Source organism: Pipistrellus kuhlii, unplaced genomic scaffold (genome assembly GCF_014108245.1).
Source record: "Pipistrellus kuhlii isolate mPipKuh1 unplaced genomic scaffold, mPipKuh1.p scaffold_m20_p_16, whole genome shotgun sequence".
In the NCBI taxonomy this organism is placed as follows: Eukaryota; Metazoa; Chordata; class Mammalia; order Chiroptera; family Vespertilionidae; genus Pipistrellus; species Pipistrellus kuhlii.
In genome coordinates this window covers 12,250,661-12,274,553 of record NW_023425471.1, presented here as the reverse complement: position 1 = coordinate 12,274,553, position 23,893 = coordinate 12,250,661, and the positions used below count along the sequence as shown (strand labels likewise).

Here is a 23,893-nt window from a genome sequence, read left to right as displayed (position 1 = left end):
GGGTATATGAGAAGGAACTTACTACAGGCTGTGTCCTGGGGAGAATTGGGGAGTTTGGGATGTTTTCACTATAAAAGCATTGGGAAGTTCCCTGTCCTGGTGTTTTGCACAAAGTACAATATTTATCTCCCCCCAGCCCCCTGTAACTTCGGCAGCCTCTTTATCTCTAAGCCTATTATTATATAAGCAAACGTCTATGGAAATCAGATACTAGCAAGTATATTCAAAATGTATTGTCTTAATAATTCTTCAAAATAAACCTTAAAATGGAGAACAGAAAACTGAAGTTCAGTGAAGGTAACTTTCCAAAGTCATTAGCTAAGAAGGTATAAATTAGAGGATCAAATAGAATTTGCTACTAAATTAATCCATCATATAGCGGAACATAGCAAGATTGTTTTGGTGTGTGGTAATTGGACTTAGGTGACAATAGAAATTGGGACCCCAAGTCTCAAGATTCTTTCATGATATTTTTCAAGTTTTAAATAGTCTTTCTTTGATATTATACATAAACCACACTAAAAATCATGACATTTAAAAGTCACCTTTCACCTATTAAGGTGGCTGTAGTCTCACTTTGGGCTTCTGTCAGCTGTGTGACAGACATGTTAGCAGCCCAAGTCCCTGAAATTGAATTGTAGGCCTCTGAGGAGAATGACCAAAACAACAACAATGATCCAGTAAAAAAAAAATTACAAATATGAAAACAATAAATTCTGGGGTAGTGTCAGTACCTGTAGCTTCAGCTACACATTGATTTGGATGACATTGACTGAAAATATTTTTGCTAGTGGACGGACCAAAATTCTGCCACCCTGAAGCTGTTTTGGGGGATATTTCTTTTTTAAATATTTTTATTACTCCAAAGAGGAAGGAAGAGAGAAAGAAACATCAATGATGAAAGAGAATCATGGATTGGTTGCCTCCTGCACACCCCACACTGGGAATGGAGTCCACAACCTGGGCATGTGCCCTGACCAGGAATAGAACTGTGACCTACTGGTTCGTAGGTCAGCTCTCAACTACTGAGCCATGCCAGCTGGGCTGCTTTTGGGAATGTTGATTTAAGCTGTTTAATAAGAAACAAAACTTAGAAATAACCTTTGACCCTCCCCCTTTTCCTGACCAAGAGATTCAGACAGAGAATCCTGCTTCAGTTTGGTGAGTTTAGGATGTCTCCTTAACACAATTTGTGTTAAGTATGGTAAACAAGAGGGCTTCAGGCAGCTGCCTGTTAGCTGGATACCCCCTGTGTCCCACTGTGTCTGAATCTCCTTGCAAGAGTGTGTCCTACTGCTCCTTAACTACCTGAAGATCACCCATTCTTACTTCTGAAATCTAATGTCTTTGAAATTTTTATGCCAATGTGAATTCCTCATGCACATTTATTAAAGACTGATTTTTCTCCTGTTCATCTGTCACTTTTAATTTGGTTATTAACTCAACATAGAATAATTTAAAAAGGTGGGAGGTAAGAAATCAAAGCTTTTTTCGCCGAAACAGAAGCATTCCCAATTAACATTAAGAACAAATAAGAGCCCTGAACAGTTTGGCTCAGTGGATAGAATGTTGGGCCATGGACTGAAAGGTCCAGGGTTAGATTTCAGTTGAGGGCATGTACCTTGGTTGCAGGCTTGATCCCCAGTAAGGGGCATGCAGGGGGCAGTGGATCGATGTTTCTCTCCCATCAATGTTTCTAACTCTCTATCCCTCTCCCTTCCTCTCTGTAAAAAAATCAATAAAAATATATTTTTAAAAAGAACAAACAAGAATGTGCACTAAAAGCACTACATTCAAATTAAAGTTGTTCAGGAGATCCCAGCAAATGCAGGGAATGATGGAGAAGTAAGAGGTACGGTGACTGCAAAATACATTTAAGGGTAACTGATTGTCGATGATAAGACATATGGGCAATCTGAGAGCATCTCATTAATAAGAACTAATTAATATGAGAATTGAACAAAGTGACCATTTACAAAAAGCTCATGTGTGATTACTGCACTAAAACTTAAGAACAGTGCCTTATTGGGTTTGCTCTAATATAGCATCTGCCATAAGGTGGCTTCTGATTTCAGTTGGCAATTTCAACCTTTAATATTGATCCCAATAGATCCCCCTCAGTATTTTAAAACATGTCTGTGCTCATTTTGAAATTTAAAAAAACTGCTGATTTTTTTCTTTTTTTATATATATTTTTATTGATTTCAGAGAGGAAGAGAGAGGGAGAGGGAGAGGAAGATAGAAACATCAATGATGAGAGAGAATCATTAATTGGCTGCCTCCTGAATGCCCGCCACTAGGGATCAAGCCCACAACATGTGCATGTGCCCTTTAATGGAATCGAATCTAGGACCCTTCAGTCCACAGGCCGACACTCTATCCACTGAGCCAAACCGGCTAGGGCTGATTTTTTTTTTCTTTATACACCATCCTGGACCATGTTGGGATATTTGTTTCCTCATGTCAAGGCATCTGATTCTCATTACAGAGATTTCTCAGGTTTTAGTCCAGGTTTCAGAAACTGAGTTTCTGAAAGAGTATGAGAATATGCCTCTCCTCTATAGGGCTCTAAGGAAGCATCTTCCCTGTTAACCCTACGATGGGCCTTGATTTGTATTATACTGAAGTTGTGAGCATTCTCCTTGTATATGCATAGGCATGATCAACAGAAAATTTTTTATTTTAATCCTCGCCTGACAATCTGTTTTTATTGCTTTAAGAGAGAAAGAAAGGGAGGAGAGAGAGAGAGAGAGAGAGAGAGAGAGAGAGAGAGAGAGAGAGAGAGAGAGAGAGGAACATCGATGTGAGCCACAAACGTCCATCAGTTGCCTCCTGTATGCTTCCAGAATCTAGGTATGTGCCTTTACTGGGAATCGAACCTGCAAACTTTTGATGTACAGGATGATGTTCCAAGCAACTGAGTCACCCAGCCAGGGCAACTGAAAACGTATGAGCATTTGGTGGTAAGTGCAAATTCCAGATTAGAAGACTTTAAATGAAATTGACCTGACTTCCACAGAAATCATGGATGTTGTAATAATGTCTGTTATCTAGTTCACCCAGGAGCACCTCCTTTATCTCCAGTGAAGCAAGGTTTTGCCACACATCTTTACTATCCACTTCCATGCCACATCTGGATTTCAAATAAAATGTCAGTAATGTGATGGCCAAGGCAAATTTACAAATCTATGTTCCTTGAAAAAAATTATATATATTCCCTAGGACTGTGGTCAGCATACTGTAGCTCTCAAGCCACAAGAGGCTCTTTGGCCCCTTGAGTGTGGCTCTTCCACAAAATACCAGGGCCTGGGTGAGTCTATTTTGAATAAGTGGCATTAGAAGAAGTTTAAGTTTAAAAATTTGGATCTCAAAAGAAATTTAAATCCTTGTACTGTTGATGTTTGGCTCTGTTGACTAACGAGTTTGCCGACTACTGCTCTAGAAAGTTTATTGTCTTACTTTCTGAGAAAATGAGGTTCAATTATATTCTCTTTTTAAATCTACAAAATTCCCTATCCTATGAGTCTAACATGGTGGCCTTACCTCATATTTTATAGGCCACAATGTCAAAGCAATAACAACAGGCTCCCCACGCCTATCTTCCCACCACCAAACCTGTGAATTTTCTGACAGAATTCATACTATCTGGTCTGATCATAGGAAAGGACATTGTTCCACTGGTTTCTAGATCACACCTCCTCAAGGGCTTGAATCCTGATATTTTCTTCAATTTCCTATATAATTTATTTCTTTCTCACACCTAGATGTTTACAATCTATATATTTCTAATGTCCTTTATCTTAAAAATAGCCCAGGCAACATGGCTCAGTGGTAGAGTGTCAACCTATGACTCAGGAGGTCACAGTTCTCTTCCCAGTTGGGGTACATGGCCGGTTGCAGGCTCTATCCCTAGTGTGGGGTATGTAGGAGGTGGCCAATCAATGATTTTCTCTCATCATTAATGTTTCTCTCTCTCCCTCTCCCTTCCTCTCTGAAATCAATAAAAAACATATTTTTTAAAAAAATTAAGTATAACAATGATCCCTTAATTCTACATCTCACTCCAGCTGTCACTCTTTTTTTCTTTTCCTCTTCATAGCCAAACATCTGAAAAGACTTGCCTACACTCACCATTTCACATGCTCCACTCTTAAAAACCCCTTCAACCAATACAAATCCAGCTCAACTCCACCTCTGCTCTAAGATGTCTACACAATTTTACTTACTGCAAAGTTTCCTGTTAAATGATCAGTGCTTTAAAGAAAGCAGCTATGCAAGAATATTTTGTACTGTTCCTAAATACTAAGAACTCTACAGTTTAGTTTGGTGTAATATGTTCCTTTAAGAATTTTTTTCCCTTTAAGAATTTACTAAATGTTGTCCTTTAAAATTTCATCTTTATTTCAATTTACACTTTTTACTGAACTTTTATTGGAAACCACTTTCCAAAAGCACATCATTGAGCAAAATAAAGAAATGATGAAAGAAAGAACATTTTCAAAAGGTCACAAATAATGAAAGTTACTCAGCATGAATCACAAAACAAGCAGAGACTTCACAAACTGAGGGAACTGAATGATTTCTACTGACACAATAAACATTACCATGGATTTTTAAAACGTAACGCATTTTTTATTATTTTGAAATAATTTTAGATTTATAGAAAAGTTCCAATGATAATACAAAGAATTCCCACATAACCCTTACTCAATTTTCCCTAATGTTAACATCTTACTTTACATTGGTATGTTTGTTTGTTTGTTTGTTTATGTTTATTTATGTATTTATACCAGGATGGATTGATGAATATTTAATTCTGTAGGTCATATGTGATGACACATTATTTGGGAGGGCTGGTGAAATTGTTCCAGTTTTGGCCATTGGGAACTAAGTTTTCATGTCTCCTTTTGATATATTTTCATCCCACTTCCTTACTATCTGGAACTGCAAGATGCTCAGGGTTTATCTTGTATATTCTCCAGCCCAACACTAGAATCACACATTTCTCCAAGGATCCCTGTTTCCCTTCACTGGAGAATTGTATGAGAAACCAATATCTGGGTTCTTGGGGTACTTATTAGCACTGGGGTGTCATTCTTCCCAGGGCTTCTCAGTGGAGAGTGCTATGAAATACACATCAGTATACTAACCCATGTATACACACATATATATAATTATTCCTGCCTCTATCATCTATCTATCTATCTATCTATCTATCTATCTATCTATCATGTTAACCTAATTGGACATTAATACTGGTATTTCCAATTCCAATTTAGTACAGCAAGGTTCATCTAGACTTCCCTAGTTGATTACCTATAATTTCTCTCTCTGACAGTAAAACACCTGGTTCTCACTATCCATCATCCATTTTTCTATTTAATCTAGCCAAGACATATATGTAAAGCCAGTTGAAAGTTATTACTTAACCCAAATCCTCAAGAGAAACTAATTTTCCAATAGAGTACTTTTTCTACATACAGTTTGTTCTGCCTTTACCCTTACGGTTGCCCTTCAAAACAGGATTTGACAAAGTTATTTAGTCAGCTTCTTTTTATCCCACCTGCTTCAGTGAGGTTGTATCATACATTTATAATAGACTTAGATTCATTTGTCATAGTGTGTATTTGATTCTGAGATCCCCTGACATCCCGGTTAAAATTTTTTTAGTTTGCATATATTAAAGCTCATTATTTTTGATGTACAACTCCATGAATTTTGACAGATGCACTGATTCATGTATCCACCACTCCAGAACCATACAGAGTAGTTCCATCACCCTAAAATTCTGCAAACATTTTTATTCTTGAGAAGGAACTCTTATGGGAAGCATGTGGAACAAAATCATCTCCCCACCCCCAAATATTTAGTTCTATGTGTTGATGTTAAAGTATGTTTATTTCCACATTTCTAAAAACATATGAAAATTATACAGTTACTCCTTTTCACTAAAAATTCATAATTGCAAGCTTTAAAAATATTCATGAATGTGACTATCAATTACCACTTATTAACCTTAAGAGGTTAACACCTAAGGCTAGAATCTTGACCATTAGAGAGTGGCTCACTGCAGAAAAAATAGGCTTCCTTATGTGATCCAAGATCTTAATAGTTATCTATATGGGTTTTAATCCCTCACAGTGTTGTAAGACAGTCCCTAGAATCTCAGGGTCATTATAACTTTTTAGCAGAGTAATCAAAAGAACCAATCATTCAAGCTAAGGTATGCTTTGAATTTGAGATTCATAAGTGTGAGGGCTAAAAAATATTAATAGTTTCCCTCCCACCTTGTAAGTTCTTCTACACTGGACTAATGACCAAATTAACAGAAACTGGTTATCAGGAGAAAATAAAAGTTTGTTACATGCACATGGGAATTCACATAGGTATGAAAATTCCCAAGACAGTGAGGCAACATTGGGCATCTAAAACATTTTTGTACAAAGGAGATCTGGGAGAGGAAATGGGTTATTAGATTTTAGAAGTGACAATGGTTGATTTTCAGGTAGCTGAGGAAGAGAGGAACACTCATGGCAGGCAAATCTTTGCTAGGCCACTCAGAAACAATGGGACACCAGCTGTATCTATCTAACAGGCATTTGCATGAAGCCCTGCTGTTTATCATACTTAATTCAAAATAGGGTAAGAGGACATCCTAAACTCTCCATCTCCTGAAGCAGGCATCTCTGCTTGAATCTGTTTGGCAGGAGAGGGGTTAGAGCCAAAGGTTATTTCTGAGTCCTTTGTGATTAATAAATAGCTCAAGATCAATATCCCAAAAAGCAGCTTCAAGTGGTCCCTTCAGTCTTTGACTTTAAAACTTTATTGTTTAAAGTTTCACATTCCAGAAGCTAAGTTGTTAGATTGCTCCATATTTAATTGATCCAATCATCCAGTTCTAAGAATAAGTCAGTTCGGTTCAACTGTTGAGTTCAATTGTTGAGTTTCTTTTGCTGAAATGAAGGCAGGCAGTGACTACCTGATCGTCTCCTAGTCTGCAGTTGAATGTCTAGGCATGTCATCAGTGTTCAGGAAAATTCTACATGGCTTATACAGCATCAGCCTGTCACTGATATTATTTCAGAATGAGCTGTCCTGATATTTCTCAAGTTCACCTCATGTCATTTAGCGATTGTAAGGCTCAGGAGAGGAAACTTTTTAGATCCCAACTCAAAGTAACTGGAGAGAAATTAAACATTAGTTTGAAGAATTGTAACCAGGTATTTAAGGAAACCAGAAAAATTCAGGACCCTGTCACAATTTGAGGTAAAAAAACAAAACCTGAAAGACAATGAACTGTATTCTAATATCTACAACTGCATACTACAGATTCTTTGGAAGCACAATTTCTCTCCCTAAAACCACCCTAATTTTTTAAATATAGTCAAATTAAGACTATTTACTGCATAAATCTAGTTTCAATAAATTGGCTTGATTATTCACATAAATGCAACAAGAATAGCAATTGATCATACAGGCTTTCTTAAATCTGCTTTGCTGAATCTTATAAGGAATCTCCACATTGAACTTTAATTTGCTTCTCAGGGCAAAAAAGCCAAGCTAGACAGTTGCCATCAGGATTTTCCTGCACTAACCAATAGGTTTGGATAAATTCTTGAAATTCTTGAGATCCCCAAAAATGTCTTGAGGTGCTTTCTTTGCCATCTCCCACGAAAGCAATTTCTGTTCCTTACCCGGAAAGCTACTGTGATCCATGAAAATAAGCAAGATATCAGGTGGCTATTTTCCCAAGGGGCTTATATCAGCTTCCAAAATCAATCTTAATTTCTTAAAGCTTTCTGGTGACATCCAGAGTTGATGCATGTCTCTCTCAAACATGACATTCCAAAATCGTGTTTAATAAAAGCAGTTTCCAACTGTGTCCTGATATAAAAAGAATAGATTTTTATTGATTTCATACAAACAACCACCTTGCTATGAAAATAGTAATACTCAATAAGTGTTTCTAAATTATGGAGGAATCAGGTAGGGAGAAGACATAAATGCTTCAATGTTGCTTACAAATGTATAATTTACCAAATTGCTCCAAGAAAAACAAGTTTACTTATATCTGGAAAACAAAAAATATTTTAAAAATTAGACTAGAAAAATGGCGGCAGAATAAGTGGATGCTGCACAGACATGCTCCCAGGAAAAAACTGGAATTACAATTAAAAAATACAGAAAAACTTCCTGAATAATCAATGGAAGTCTCACTGGAGAGAACCCTGATACCTGAAAACTGAAAGTGGAGACCACATAGAGACTGGTAGGAGGGGTAGAGGTGAGAAAGAGCTTGTCAGGTGCACAAAGACAGCAACTGAAGTTCCAGAGAGATAGCTGCGGAGGATTGCCACTGAGAACTCTGGGATCTGAACCACACTGGGTCTCCAAGCAGAGAGCACCAGAACTGAGAAGGGTACCCACATAACACCTGGCTATGAAAAGCAATGAGGTTGCTGCCTGCCAGGGAGCAATGGCAGGAAATTCAGGCACCTTCTTTTTTATTTTTAAAAATATATATTTTATTGATTTTTTACAGAGAGGAAAGGAGAGCGATAGAGAGTTAGAAACAATGAGAGAAACATCGATCGGCTGTATCCTGCACACCCCCCCCACTGGGGATGTGCCTGCAACCAAGGTACATGCCATTGACCAGAATCAAACCCAGGACCCTACAGTCCACAGGCCAACGTTCTAGCCACTGAGCCAAACCGGTTTCGGCCAGGCACTCTCTTAAAGGGCCAACATACAAAACTCCCTGTGGAGCCATGCACCTTTGTGCTCCAGCAGAGGGAGGGCAGAGTAGACTGGAGCTATGTGAGCAGAAGTCAGGATTGGGAACTCAGGGGTCAGAGCTCAAAAGGCAGACACTCCAGTTACCTGTGCTGAGTCATTCCCTCATACAGCAGAGGACATCTTTCCCACACCGACATTTGCCTTGTCTGGGGGGAATACTATTGACCCACAATACTGGAAAACACCTTGCCCTGAGGCCACTTCAGAGATTAAAATTAACTATTAGGACACAGAAACCAAGATAGTGGCATAGGTAAACACCTAAATGGCTGCCTCACACAACAATTTCACAACTACAACTAAGAGACAAAATGAACATCATCCAGAACCACAGGAAAGCTGGCTGAGTGGAAATTCTACAACTAGAAGGAAAGAAGAAAGCACACCACGATAATCAGAGGAGCTACAAAAGGCAAAGGTACAGGGATACGTGCTCGGGCAGCTGAGTGCCTGGCTGGCTTTCTCTAGCAGGAAGGAGACAAAAGCTCCTGACTGCACTGAACCTCAGTTCCAGGCAAGACCCTGGGGACCCAGGCTTATATGGGGGGAATCTGGACTGTCTGGCAGAAAATCAGGGGAGCCACAAAAGGCAGAAGTCTGGAGGGGCACAGGTGAGTGTGCGGAGAAAGGACTGATTGCTGAATGCCTCTGACTTTCTTTAGAGGCTGGAAAATGGAAGCTCCCCCACTATGCTGAACCACAGTTCCAACTACAGTGAACCCCAGGTCTGGGTGAGACCCTGGGGACCCAGGCTTATACGGGAGGAATCTGGACTGTCAGGCAGAAACTCAGGACAGCCATGAAAGGCAGAAGAGAGGACTGACTGCTAAATGCCATTGGCTTTCTCTAGTGGGTGGGAAACAGAAGCTCTCCCACTAAGCTGAACTCCAGTTCCAGGTGAGAATCTGGGAATCTAGATTCATTGGGGGAGAAACTGGACTGTCTGTCAGCGAGAAAAACTCAAAAGTGGCTTACTCTTAGAGGTGTTTGCAGTGATTATCAAGGGACACTGAGCCTCAGGGGCATGAGAGGGCAGGGCTTACAGAAAGCCAAGACTGTCTTCTCAGCCCTGAGACTCCACTCCATTCAAGTTGAGCACAGAGGCTTTTGCAATTTTGCAAATCTTGTCTCATAAGGCTGTCTCCATCACAGAAGTTCTCCTAGCATAGACACAGCTGATCCTCACAGCCAATTGGCCTGGAGGTCAATTCCTCCCAGTGATATCAACAACAATCAAAACTTAACTACAACAAGGCTGTACACACAGTCCACAAAGGGATGCACCAAGAGTGTCTACTTCAGGTAACTGGGGAGGTTGAGCCACTGGGCCACATAGTACACCTAGCACACAAAGCTACCCTACCAGCTCAGGGAATCAGTGAAAATGCAGAGACAAAGAAACAGATCACAAGTGAAAGAAATGTAGGAAAACAAAAGACTGGATATAGAGTTCAAAACCACTGTTATAAAGTTTTTTTTTTTAAGAATTTCCTAGAAAAGGCCAATAAATTTAGCAAGACCCTCGAGGATATGAAAAAGGACCAACTAAAAATTAAACATACACTGACTGAAATAAAACATATTATACAGAGACCCAACAGCAAACTAGAGGAATGCAAGTATCAAGTCAAAGATTTGAAATACAAAGAAGCAAAAAACAACCAGAAAGCAAAAAGAATCCAAAAAGATGAAAATAGTGTAAGAAGCATCTAGGACAACTTCAAGCATACCAACATCAGAATTATGCAGGTGCCAGAAGAAGACAGAGAGCAAGATATTAAAAATCTATTTGAAGAAATAATGACTGAAAACTTCCCCCACCTGGTGCAAGAAATAGACTTACATGTCCAAAGAGGACCACACCAAGACACATCATAATTACAATGCCAAGGGCAAAAGAGAAAGAGAGAATATTAAAAGCAACAAGAGAAAAACAATTAATTACTTACAAGGGAGCATCCATACGATTGTCAGCTGATTTCTCAACAGAAACTATGCAGGCCAGATGGGACTGGCCGGAAATATTCAAAGTGATGAATAGCAAGAACCTACAACCAAGATTACTCTACCTAGCAAAGCTATCATTCAGAATTGAAGGTCAGATAAAGAACTTTACAGATAAGAAAAAGCTAAAGGAGTTCATCAACACCAAACCAGTATTATATGAAATGCTGAAAAGTAGTCTTTAAGAAGAGGAAGAAGAAGAAAAAGTTAAAGAGAGAAATTATGAACAAATACATATCTATCAACAAGTGAATCTAAAAATCAAGTGAATTAAAAATCTGATGAACAGAATAAATTGGTGAATATAATAGAATCAGGGACATAGAAAGGGAGTGGACTGAAAATTCTCAAGGGGAAAGGGGTATGAGGGGTGCGAGAAGAGACTGGACAAAAATTGTACACCTATGAAAGAGGACAGTAGGAGGGATATAAGGGCAGAGGGTGGAGTGGGAACCAGGTGGAGGGGAGCTATGGGGGGAAAAAGAGGAAACAATTGTAATAATCTGAACAATAAAGATTTATTAAATTAAAAAATAAATAAAATTAACAATTAGCTTCCAGGCAGAAGGTACTGTCCCACCTTGATGAAAGAAAAAAAGAAATTCTGCCCACACCTGAGGACAATACCTAGGGGAAATTCAAGAGGATTCCTATCAGTCTGTAGGCAGGTGGTATGAGGAGGCTTTGAGTTTTTGCCTGATTTAATTAGTCAGAAACAGCATTTCACATGGTCCTGCACTAGAAATTGAGAGGCATAGAGGATCTATCTAATACATAGTAATGAATCCAAACAGGCAGCCAAAATAAGGAGACAAAGGAGCAACCCCAAAATGAAAGAACAAGATAATTGTCCAGAAGAAGAGATAAATGAAGCAGAGTTAAGAAATTTATCTAAAACAGAGTTCAGATTTGAGAAAAGATATAGTAACTATGAAAACAAATAAAGAATAACATAGAACAAATAAAGAACAAATTGGGAGGAATAACATCAGATTAGGAGAAGCTAAGGACCAAATCAGTAAATTAAAAGACAGGGTTGAAAAAAATCACTCAATCAGAGAAAGAAAAGACAAGAAGATAGTTTAAGGGAGATGTGGGACAACATGAAATGTAACAATATTAGAATACCAAGTGTTCAAGAAGAGACAGAAAGAGAGAAAGAGATAGAGAGCATGTTTGAAAAAATAATGCAGAAAACATTCTTAACCTGGTAAAGGAAAAAGTCACACAAGTTCAGGAGGCACAAAGAACTCCAAACAAGAAGAATCCAAATAGACCCACACTCAGATACATCATAATTAAAATGCCAAAAATTAAAGACAAAGAAAGAATCTTAAAGGCAATAAGAGAAAAGAAAACCGTTACCTACAAAGGAGTTCCCATAAAGCTGACACCTGATTTCTCATCAGAAACTCTATAGGCCAGAAGGGAATGGCATGAAGTACACAATTTAATGGAAAGCAAGGATGTGAAATCAAGATTACTATATACAGCAAGGCTATAATTCAAAATAGAAGGCCAAATAAAGAGCCTCCTTGGGGAGGGGGTGTGTGGGAAAAGGCTAAAGGAATATATCACGACTAATCCAGCATTACAAGAAATGCTAAAGGGACTGCTGTAATGAGAAGAAACAGAGAGAGAAATATAGGCATGCAGAATTAAAATGGCAATAAATAAGTACCTATAAATAGTAACCCTAAATGTAAATGGGTTAAATGCTCCAATCAAAATGCATAGGGTAGCTGAATGTATACAAAAACATGACCCAACTATATGCTGTCTACAAGATACTCACCTCAGAATAAAAGACACACACAAGATGATAGAGAAGGGATGGAAAAAATTGTCCATGCAAATGTAAGAGAAAAATAACCTGAAGTAGCAATACTCATATCCGACAATTTAAATTTCAAAATGAAGGCCATCATGAGAGATAACCTAATACTAAAGGGATCAATCCAACAAAAGGATATAAACCTAGTAAACATATACACTCAATATAGGAGCATTTAAATATATTAAAAAAAAAAAAAAAACTTCTAGAGGACTTTAACAGAGAGATTGGCAACAATACAATCATAGTAGGAGACTTTAACACCCCAATGACTTCACTAGACAGATCTTCCAGACAAAAACTTAACAAGGAAGCAGTGACTCTAAAGGACACGCTGGCTAAGATGGATTTAATTGACATTTTTAGAACATTTCACCCCACAGCAGCAGAACATACATTCTTCTCAAAGTCAAATGGATTATTCACAATGATAAACCACATATTAGGACACAAAAAAAGTCTCTACAGGTTCAAGAATATTGAAACAAAATCAAGTATATTTTTAGGTCGCAGTAGAATGAAATTAAAAATCAACTACAGCCGAAACCGGCTTGGCTCAGTGGATAGAGTGTTGGCTTGGGGACTGAAAGGTCCTGGGTTTGATTCCGGTCAACGGCATGTACCTTGGTTGCGGGCATATCCCCAGTAGGGGTTGTGCAAGAGGCAGCTGATCGATGACTCTCTCTCATAGATGTTTCTAACTCTCATCTCTCTCCTTTCCTCTCTGTACAAAATCAATAAAATATATATTTAAATAAAAAAATCAACTACAGTGAAAACACCCCAAACATTCAAACACCTGGAGACTAAATAGCATGTCATTAAACATCTAGAGGCCTGATGCACAAAATTCATGCAAGGGGCTCAGCCCTCAAAGCCCTGGCTGCCTTGGCTGGGTCTGGCTTCATCTGTGTCATCCAGAAAATCTTCCATGTGGTTGTTCTACTGTTCTGTCTAATTAGCATAGTAACTATTTATTATATAGGATGAATGGGTTACCAATGAGACCAAGAAAGACAAAATTTCCTGGAAACAAATGAAAATGAACACACAACCTCAAATCTCTGGGACACAGCAAAAGCAGTCCTGAAAAGGAAGTTCATAGCACTACAGACCTTCTTAAAAAACAAACAAACAAACAAACAAAAAAACCCAACAATAAACTATTTAACCCTACAGCTTACAGAACCAGAAAGAAAAACGACAAGAAAAGCCCAGGGTAAATAGAAGGAAGGAAATAATAAAGATTAGAGTAGAAATAAATAACATAGAGAATAATAAATAAATAAATAAATAAAACCAAGAGCTGGTTCTTTGAAAGGATAAATAAAATTGATGAACCATTAGCCAGGCTCATCAACAAACAAAGAGATAGGATCCAAATAAATAAAATCATAAACAAAAGTGGAGAAGTAACCACTCACACCACAGAATTACAAAGGATTCTAAAAAAAAAGAAATACTATGAACAACTACATATCAACAAGCTGGACAATTTGGATGAAATGGAAAAATTCCTAGAAAAATACAATCTCCCGCCGAAACTGGTTTGGCTCAGTGGTAGAGCGTCAGTCTGTGGACTGAAAGGTCCCAGGTTCGATTCAGGTCAAGGATATGTACATTGGCTGTGGGCACATCCCTGGTGGGGGGGGTGCAATAGGCAGCTGGTCGATGTTTCTCTCCCATGGACATTTCTAGCTCTCTATCGCTCTCCCTTTCTCTCTGTTAAAAAAATATCAATAAAATATACTAAAAAAAGAAAGAAAAGAAAAATACAATCTCCAAAAACAGAATCAGGAGGAATCAGAAATTATGAATAGGCCAATAATAACTGATGAAGTAGAAACAGTAATAAAAAAGAAACTCCCAGCAAACAAAAGTCCAGGTCTGGATGGCTTCACAGGGTAGTTTTATCAAACATTCAAAGAAAAACATCTATGCTCCTCAAACTGTTTCAAAAAATCTAAGAGGAAGGAACACTTCTAAAGTCTTTTTATGAGGCAAGCATTATCTTAATTCCAAAACCAGATAAAGACACTACAAAGAAAGAGGCCAATGTCCTTGATGACATAGATGCTACAACTCTCAATAAAATATTAGCAAATTGGGTCCAGCAATATATTTTTAAAAATCATACACCATGACAAGTGCGATTTACTCCAAGGATGCAAGGCTGGTACAATACTTGATATATCACATAAACAAATTGAGAGACAAAAATCACATGATCATATCAATAGATGCAGAAAAAGCATTCTACAAAATTCAACACCCATTTTAAAATGTATGTTTTTATTGATTTCAGAGAGGAAAGAAAAAGGAGAGAGAGATTGAAACATTAATGATTAAAATTATTGGTTGGTTGCCCCCTTCATGCCCCCCTACTGGGGACAGAGCCCACAACCCAGGCATATGCCCTTGACTGGAATTGAACCTTGGAACCCTTCAGTGCCTAGGATGCAATGAGCCAAACCAGCCAGAGCCTAACACCCATTTTTTATTTAAAAATCTCAGCCAAGTGGGAATAGAGGGAGCATATCTCAACATAATAAAGGCCATATATGACAAACCTATATTGAACATCATATTCAATGGGCAAAAACTCAAACCATTTCCCCTAAGAACAGGAACAAGACAATGATGTCTGCTTTTATCACTCTTATTCGACATTGTACTGGAAGTCCTAGCCACAGCAATCAGATAAGAAGAAAGAAAATGCATCCAAATTGGAAAAGAGGAAGTAAAACTCTCATTATTCCTGGATGACATAATAAATATTATATATAGAAAATCTTAAAGACTCCACCCCAAAACTACTAGATTTAATAAATGAATTTGGCAATGTAGCAGGATATAAAGTCAACACCCCAAAGTCAATGGTTTTTCATACACCAATAATAAATTCTCAGAAAGATAAACTAAACAATCATATTTACCATAGTAACCAAAAAATTAAGATACTTAGGCATAAACTTAGCCAAGGAGATAAAAGAACTGTAATCAGAATACTACATGACTCTGGAAAAAAAGAGATAAAGGTATATATAAACAAGTGAAAGAATATACAGAAACACCAATCAGTGAAAGAATATACTGTATTCATGGATTGGTAGAATCAATAACATTAAAATACCCATACTACCAAAAGCAATCTAGGAGTTCAATTAATCCCTATTAAAATACCAACAGCATAATTCAGATCTTGAACAAACAATTCAAAAATTTATATGGAACAAAAAAAGACCCCAGATAGGCACAATAATCTTGAGAAAGAAGAACAAAATTAGAGGGTTCACATTACCAGATATTAAGTTATACCACAAAGCCACTGTAATTAGAACAGCCTGGTACTGGCACAAGAACAGGCATATATATCAATGGAACAGAATAGAGAACCCAGAAATCAACCCAAGCCATTACGCTATATTAATATTTGACAAAGGAGGAAAGAGCATACAATGAAGTTAAGAGAGTCTCTTCAATAATGGTGCTGGGAAAATTGGACAGATACATGCAAAAAAGTGAAACTAGACCACCAACTTACACCATACACAAGAATAAACTCAAAACGGATAAAAGATTTAAATGTAAATCCTAAAACCATAAAAATCCAAACCAGAAGAAACCATCGGCAGCAAAATCTCAGACATCTTTCATAGCAATATGTTTATAGCTACATCTCCTAAGCCTTATGACCTAAGGCAAAGGAAAATAAGAGAAAATAAATAAATGGGACCACATCAAAATAAAAAGCTTTTGTACAGCAAAAGAAACCATCAACCAAACGAAAAGAAAGCCCACTGCATGAGAGAACATATATGCCAATGATACATCTGATAAAGGGTTAATATCCAAAACATATAAGAAACTCATACAACTTAATAAAAGAAAGACAAACAGTCCAATTAAAAAATGGGCAAAGGACCTAAAACACTTCTCCAAAGACGATATACACAGAACCAAGGGACATCTGATTATAATGCAATTAAAAGCCTTTTGCTTTTCTAAAACGTGTAATATTCCAAGAAAATTAGAATTACAATGTAAATATATCATACCTTTGTAGACTCTTGGAGATTTTCATACATTATCTGGAACATCCACTTCCATGATAAAAATATATGTATACAAATAGAACAAAATTATTATTTCTTTATTTGACAAAACTTCTGTGTAACTTCAGGATATCAAAAAGGCCTAATTAGCTTAAAAGTTGTTGTTTTTTTTATTAGAAGAGAGAAAAAAATCTTGCATATTCTGGCTGTCCTTTGGTATAACCCAAAGCCATTTCCAGGATAAGAACAGGTTCACACTCCCCCCCCCCCCCCCCACACACACTCCAGGGAACCACCAGTCCAGTCTGCACAGATCACTGGGGGAAAGGATAGAACAAAAGGTGGGGTAAACACATGTGCAATAAAGCAAAAATGGTGCAGGGGTAGGTGTTGAACCATAGAGGATTGTCAGTCTAACCTGGGAAAAAGATCATTGTTTAGGGCAGGGGTGGGGAACGTCTGACCTGTGGGCCATATAAGGCCCATGAAATCCTTTGATTTGGCCCTGTCAAAGCATTAGGGGTGAGTTAATTCAATGTTTGACCAAATATAGCAGGCTAATATTTTTTTGAAGAAAAAGGGTCTATTTTTTAATAGCTATGGCATTAGGCTTTATCATATGAAGCAGGCACCCTCTCATTTAAAGGCACAGAGTTCCCTCTTCTGTCCCACTTCGCCGGGTCTCTTGAATTCATTGCTGAGCTCCAAAGAAATCACTGCAAAGCAGCGGAGGCAGTCCTGGAGCTTGGAAACGCTGCAGCAGCCAGGTAGGGGGACAGAGCTCAGATTGGCTCTTCTGCAAGCATCAGATACCCAGGGCCAAGGCCCAGACTAATCCCTGCAGCTACAAGGGTGTATAGGAGGCAGCTGCCATGGTCACTGAGAGTAGACAGACCAAGCCCCTCCAAGCCCCCTAAGTAGGCCCCAGGTCCTGCCAGAACTGGTCAGTATCCCAGATCCCTGGTCAGTGGGAAGTCCCTGAAGCTGTGGAAGGAGAGGTCTCCATAATCCACCAGGGCAAATATCATAGGAACAGCCCCACTCTGGTAGGACAATGGCCTGAGGGTGCAGAGGTCTTGGACTGGCTCGTCAAATCCACTGATGCACATCCAGGCGTAGAGTTTGCCACGGCTATGCTTTCAGAACGTGGCCACAGCGTCAGCCTGGTAAACATCGAAGCTGATCTCCAAGTGCCCAGACTTCTGTGGCAGCCTGGCGTCTCCATCAACGACGTTTGCCGTCTGCAGCACAGAGGTATGTTGAAAGACTGTGGCTGGGGAGTGTGCCAGGCTGGGACTCAGCAAAGGAGTGACAGACTGGTCCCACAGGTGTTGGGGGGGTGGGTGTGGCTCTGGGTCTCCGCAGCAGCTGTTTGTACTCCTGCCAGCTGGAGCAGCGCTGATTCTCGGGATCCGCCATTACATCCTCCAGCTGGTGTCTCCAGAGCTTCTCCTTCCGCTGGCACCAGGACTCAGCATCTGTCTCCTGCCCTGCGACATTGGCCTGGAGCAGCTCTGGGGCTAGGGTAAGCAGGAGGGTGTGGCGACTATCTGTGGCCATGATGGGGAAGATCTGTTCAAAGTTCCAGTGTGGCTGCTGAGCCCCCTTGACCCCATTCTCCACTTTGCCACTTTCCTGGTTGCATCCCACCACCTCCCTGGCCAGGCCAGGGCAGGGATACAGGGAACCCAAAGGCTGAGCCTCCCCTGCCCCCTCCCACCCCGGGCCATTTACAGAGCTTCATTCCTAGGGTTTCTTTTCTGGATACTGGCTGTTGTGGTTGTGGCGAGGTGGGATAGAGGTTGCCAGGCTCTGGGGTCTTCCAGGCACACTCCTTTTAGGGGATTCTCCAGGGTCTTGGGCTTCTTATTTAAAAAATATATATATTTTTTAAGAAATTAATAGCAATACAATCATAGTAGGAGATTTTAATACCCCACTGCCACCCTTGGACAAATCATCTAAACAAAAAATCAGCAAAGAAATATCAATCCTAAATGACTCACTAGACCAGATGGAATTAATCGACATCTTCAGAACATTCCACCCCAAAGCCACAGAATATACATTCTTCTCAAGTGCACATGGGACATTCTCAAAGATAGACCACATGTTGGGACATAGGCAAAGTCTCTTCAAGTTCAAGATAGAAATCATACCAAGCATCTTCTCAGATCATAGTGGCATAAAACTGGAAATTAACTACAATAAAAATAACCCAAAGAATTCAAACACATGGAGACTAAACAGCATGTTATTAAACAAGGACTGGGTTACCAGAGAAATCAAGGAAGAAATTAAAAACATCCTGGAAACAAATGACAAGGAAAACACAACAATCCAAAATCTATGGGACACAGCAAAAGCAGTTTTGAGAGGGAAGTTCATATCCCTACAAGCCTATTGCATAAAACAAGAAAAAATGGTAACAAATTATCTAACTGTACAACTCAAAGAGTTAGAAAAAGAGCAACAAGAAAACCCCAGTGTAAGCAGAAGGAATGAAATAACAAAAATCAGAGTGGAGATAAATGACATAGAGACCAAAGAAACAATACATAAGATCAACAAAACCAAGAGCTGGTTCTTTGAAAGGATAAACAAGATAGATGAACCTCTAGCCAGGCTAACCAAGAAACAGAGAGGACACAAATAAACAAAATCAGAAATGAAAGAGGTGAAATAACAACAGATCCCACCAAAATACAACATATTGTTACAAAATACTACGAACAACTCTATTCCAACAAACAGAACAACCTGGAAGAAATGGACATATTCCTAGAAAAATACAAACTTCCAAAACTCAATCAGGAAAAATCTAAAAATCTCAATAGACCAGTGACTTGAGAAGAAATTGAAACAGTCATCAAAAGCTTCCAGCACACAAAAGCCCAGGGCCAGATGGCTTCACAGGACAGTTTTACCAAACATTCAAGGAAGAACTAAAACCTATCCTCCTCAGACTATTCCAAAAAATTCAAGAAGAAGGAATACTTCCAAACTCCTTCTATGAAGCCAGCATCACCCTAATACCAAAACCAGATAAAGATAACTCAATGAAAGAGAATTATAGGCCAATATCCTTCATGAACATAGATGCCAAAATCCTCAACAAAATTCTAGCAAATCGGCTCCAGCAGAACATCACAAAGATCATACACCATGACCAAGTAGGATTTATTCTGGGAATGCAAGGATGGTACAATATCCACAAATCAATAAACATGATACATCACATAAACAAATTGAAAGATAAAAATCATATAGTCATATCAATTGATGCAGAAAAAGCATTTGATAAAATCCAACACCCTTTCCTGATAAAAACTCTTAACAAGGTGGGAGTACAAGGATCATACCTCAACATAATAAAAGCTATATATGATAAACCCACAGCCAACATCATACTCAATGAGCAAAAACTAAAACCATTCCCTCTAAGAACAGGAAAAAGATAGGGATGCCCACTATCGCCACTCCTCTTTGACATAGTACTGGAAGTACTAGCCATTGCAATTAGACAAGAAGAGGAAATAAAAGGCATCCAAATTGGAAAAGAAGAAGTAAAGTTATCCTTATTTGCAGATGACATGATATTGTACATAAAAAAACCAAAAGACTCCATTAAAAACTAATTGACTTAATAAATGAATTTGGCAATGTAGCAGGATACAAAATTAATGCCAAGAAATCCATGGCATTTCTATACACCAACAGTGGAATTACAGAAACAGAGACTAAAAAAGCAATTCTGTTTACCATCACACCAAAAAAATTAAGATACCTAGGAATAAATTTAACTAAGGAAGTAAAGGACCTATATGTGGAAAACTACAGGACACTGAAAAAAAAGAGATAGAGGGAGATGTAAACAGATGGAAGAACATACCATGTTCATGGATTGTTAGAATCAACATCATCAAAATGTCCATACTTCCTAAAGCAATCTATAGGACCATAAAAATACTAGAAGCATCCAAAGGCAGCAAAATCTCAGACATATGGCAAAAGAACTTCTTCACTGATACTGCCCCAGGGCAATGGAAGCTAAAGAGAAAATAAACAAATGGGACTACATCAAACTAAAAAGCTTTTTTACAGCAAAAGAAACCATCAACAAAACAATAAGAAAGCCCACTGTGTGGGAGAAGATATTTGCAAATGTTACCACTGATAAAGGTTTAATCTCCAACATCTACAGACAGCTTATACAACTAAACAAAAGGAAGATGAATGATCCAATTAAAAAATGGGCAATGGACCTAAATAGAATATTTTCAAAAGAAGACAGAAGGAAGGCTAAGAGGCACATGAAAACATGCTCAAAGTCCCTAATTATCTGAGAGATGCAAATCAAAACAACAATGCGGTACCATCTCACACCTGTCATCAACAAATCAACAAACGACAAGTGTTGGCGAGGTTGTGGAGAAAAAGGAACCCTCATGCACTGCTGGTGGGAATGCAGACTGGTGCAACCACTGTGGAGAACAGTGTGGAGTTTCCTCAAAAAACTGAAAATGGAACTCCCATTTGACCCAGTAATCCCACTCCTAGGAATATATCCCAAGAATCTAGTAACACCAATCAGAAAGGATATATGCACCCCTATGTTCATAGCAGCACAATCTACAATAGCCAGAATTTGGAAACAGCCCAGGTGCCCCTCAGAAGAAGATTGGATCAAAAAACAATGGTACATCTACACAATGGAATATTATGCTGTCATAAAAAAGAATGCTCATCATTTGCAGCAACCTGGATGGAATTGGAGAACATCATGCTGAGTGAAATAAGCCAGTCACTGAAAGAGAAACACCACATGACCTCACTCAATTATGGATAATAAAGAACATTATAAACTGATGAACCAAAAGATAGATATAGAGACAGTGTATCAACAAGTAGACTGTCAAATTACAGTGGGGAGGGGAGGAAGATCTGGGGGAGATAATAGATCAACCGAAGGACTTGTATACATGCATATAAGTACAACCTATGGACACAAAACTCTGGGGAGGGAGGGTGTGTTTGGGAGGGAGGGGGGAAATGTTAAAATATGTTCACAGATAATAAATTAATAAAAAAAATGTAAAAAAGAGGGAAAAATATATTTTATTGATTTTTTACAGAAAGGAAGAGAGAGACGGAGAGCTAGAAACATTGATGAGAAACATTGATCAGCTGCCTCTTGCACACCACCCACTGAGGATGTGCCCACAACCAATATCATGCCCTTGACCGGAATCAAACCTGGGATCTTTCAGTCTGAAGGCCGACACTCTATCCACTGAGCCAAACCGGTTTCGGCGTGGGCTTCTTATTAATGGACCCAGAGCTTGAGCTCCTCCTCTTCCTCTTGCCATTCCCATCCCCCACCCGCTGGGCATTGCTGTTCAAGTTCAGCTGTGGCTCCTAAGGGGACAGAATAGAGCTTGATTGGAAACGTGGAACCACAGAGCCCAGGCTCTTGAGATGGCAGAAGACCCGATCCTGCAGAAAAGTCAGCGTCTTCAGTCAGCAATAACTGGTAAGCTTCACACTCCAGGAAATACAATGCCTCCTCAGGGTGCAGCCACTGGCAACCCTGCTCTGAAAAGCCATGGTCTGCTAGAATTGTCCCGCAGGAGTCTTCAACTCAACGAACGTCTCTTTTGGTCTCTGTTTGGAGGCCACCAAACTGCCTAGGCACGCTCTGACTCCGCCAGCAGCTACCAGAGCTCTGCACGTCCCAGGCACAGCCACTAGGCCTGGGCCACAGCTGCTAGGCCTGGGCCGCGGAGCGGTAGGTAGGGTCGGAAGTCCTTGGGGCAGCCGAGTGCTGGGGCAGCTTCTGGGGCCGCCAGCGGAGGTGGCTACGAGTTCCCAGGCACTGAGTACATGCCTGGCAGGAACTTCAATAGTTGTGGTCTCTGGTTCAGGCTCTATCAGGCCACCAGCAGGGTAATTTTTAAATTGATAATTTTGTATGGCCCACAAATGATGTTATAAATATCCAAATGGCTGTTGGCTGAAAAAAGGTTCCCCACCCCCTGCTCTAGAGGTTGGATCCCATCTGAAGCCCATGAAAGATTGGAAAGCTGATTAGTTACTTTGAATAAATTTCTGGTTCCTCCCAAGCCTGAAAATACATGATTTCAAGTAAACAAAATAACTCTGTTCTCTGTTTCTCTCTCACTTGGTGACCCACGCTCTCCAATGGCTGCATAGACTCCAAACACAGGCTTCTGAAGGAGCCTGGATAGTGCAGCACAGCACTGGATTGTAGCTGGGAACACAAGCTGGGCCCTCCAAATATTGGACTGAACTAGACTTTAATATGGCACATGATTTCTGGACATTGACTCGATTCTGGCCCTGATTTTCCTGGGCAAGACTGATAGAGATGGAACATTGGAAGGGCAACCTTTTTCTATCACAAATAAAGATGACCACCAGACCTCAATGACTCTCTCTCATTCTTGATGTTTCTGTCTCTACCTCTTCCTTCCTCTGAAATCAATAAAAATACATACTAAAAAAACCACACTTTATTCAAAGATCATATATATTTGTAAAAAATATTAAATTATTCATTTACTCAAAGTGACAACCAAAGTATTAAACAAACATGAGTTAGCAAACTTCAGTTCTTAGGACTGAGAGGATTATTTTCATAAGTAATCAGGGAATTGATTAAGACATTATAATAGAAATCCTATCTAATAAAAGAGTAATGTGCAAATTAACCATCACTCCACTATACCCACAAGCCATTGCCCACCAGCCAATGAGGAGCAAATATGCAAATAAATCCAATCAAGATGGCTTTGGCCACAGAGAGCAAGAGGGAGGCTTGGGTTTCCCTGGCAATGGAAAAAGCCAAGCTTTCTGCTTGCCCTAGTGGGCCATGGCCTCCATTCAAGGCTACAAAGTTTCAATTATAGAAGATAAATACATCCCAGATACCAGGGCCTCCCCTTAAGTAGCCAGGGGACATGGCCAGCCTGCAAACCACCACAGGCCCCTTGCACAGGCTTCCCCATGCCCCAAGGGACCCCAACCCTTATATGAGACACTCTTCAGGGCAAACCAGTTGGCTCCCACCCATGTACCAGGCCTCTATTCTATCTAATCCTATCTAATAAAAGGATAATATGCAAATTGAGTGTCATAACAACACACGAGATGGCTACCCCAATGTGGACACAAGATGGCC

The 23,893-nt window shown here is 39.3% G+C and overlaps 1 long non-coding RNA gene and 1 pseudogene across 1 annotated transcript; one reads left to right on the top strand and one right to left on the bottom strand.

Annotated features, from left to right (window-relative positions):
• The first annotated feature begins 14,126 nt into the window (after nt 1-14,126).
• LOC123652446 lies at nt 14,127-14,499 on the top strand. Its single transcript, XR_006741801.1, has 2 exons — nt 14,127-14,184; nt 14,429-14,499. It is a non-coding gene; the product is annotated as an uncharacterized LOC123652446 (long non-coding RNA).
• Nucleotides 14,500-17,278: 2,779 nt separating this feature from the next.
• On the bottom strand, nt 17,279-22,641 carry LOC118720175 (annotated as a pseudogene).
• Between the last annotated feature and the right edge of the window lie 1,252 nt (nt 22,642-23,893).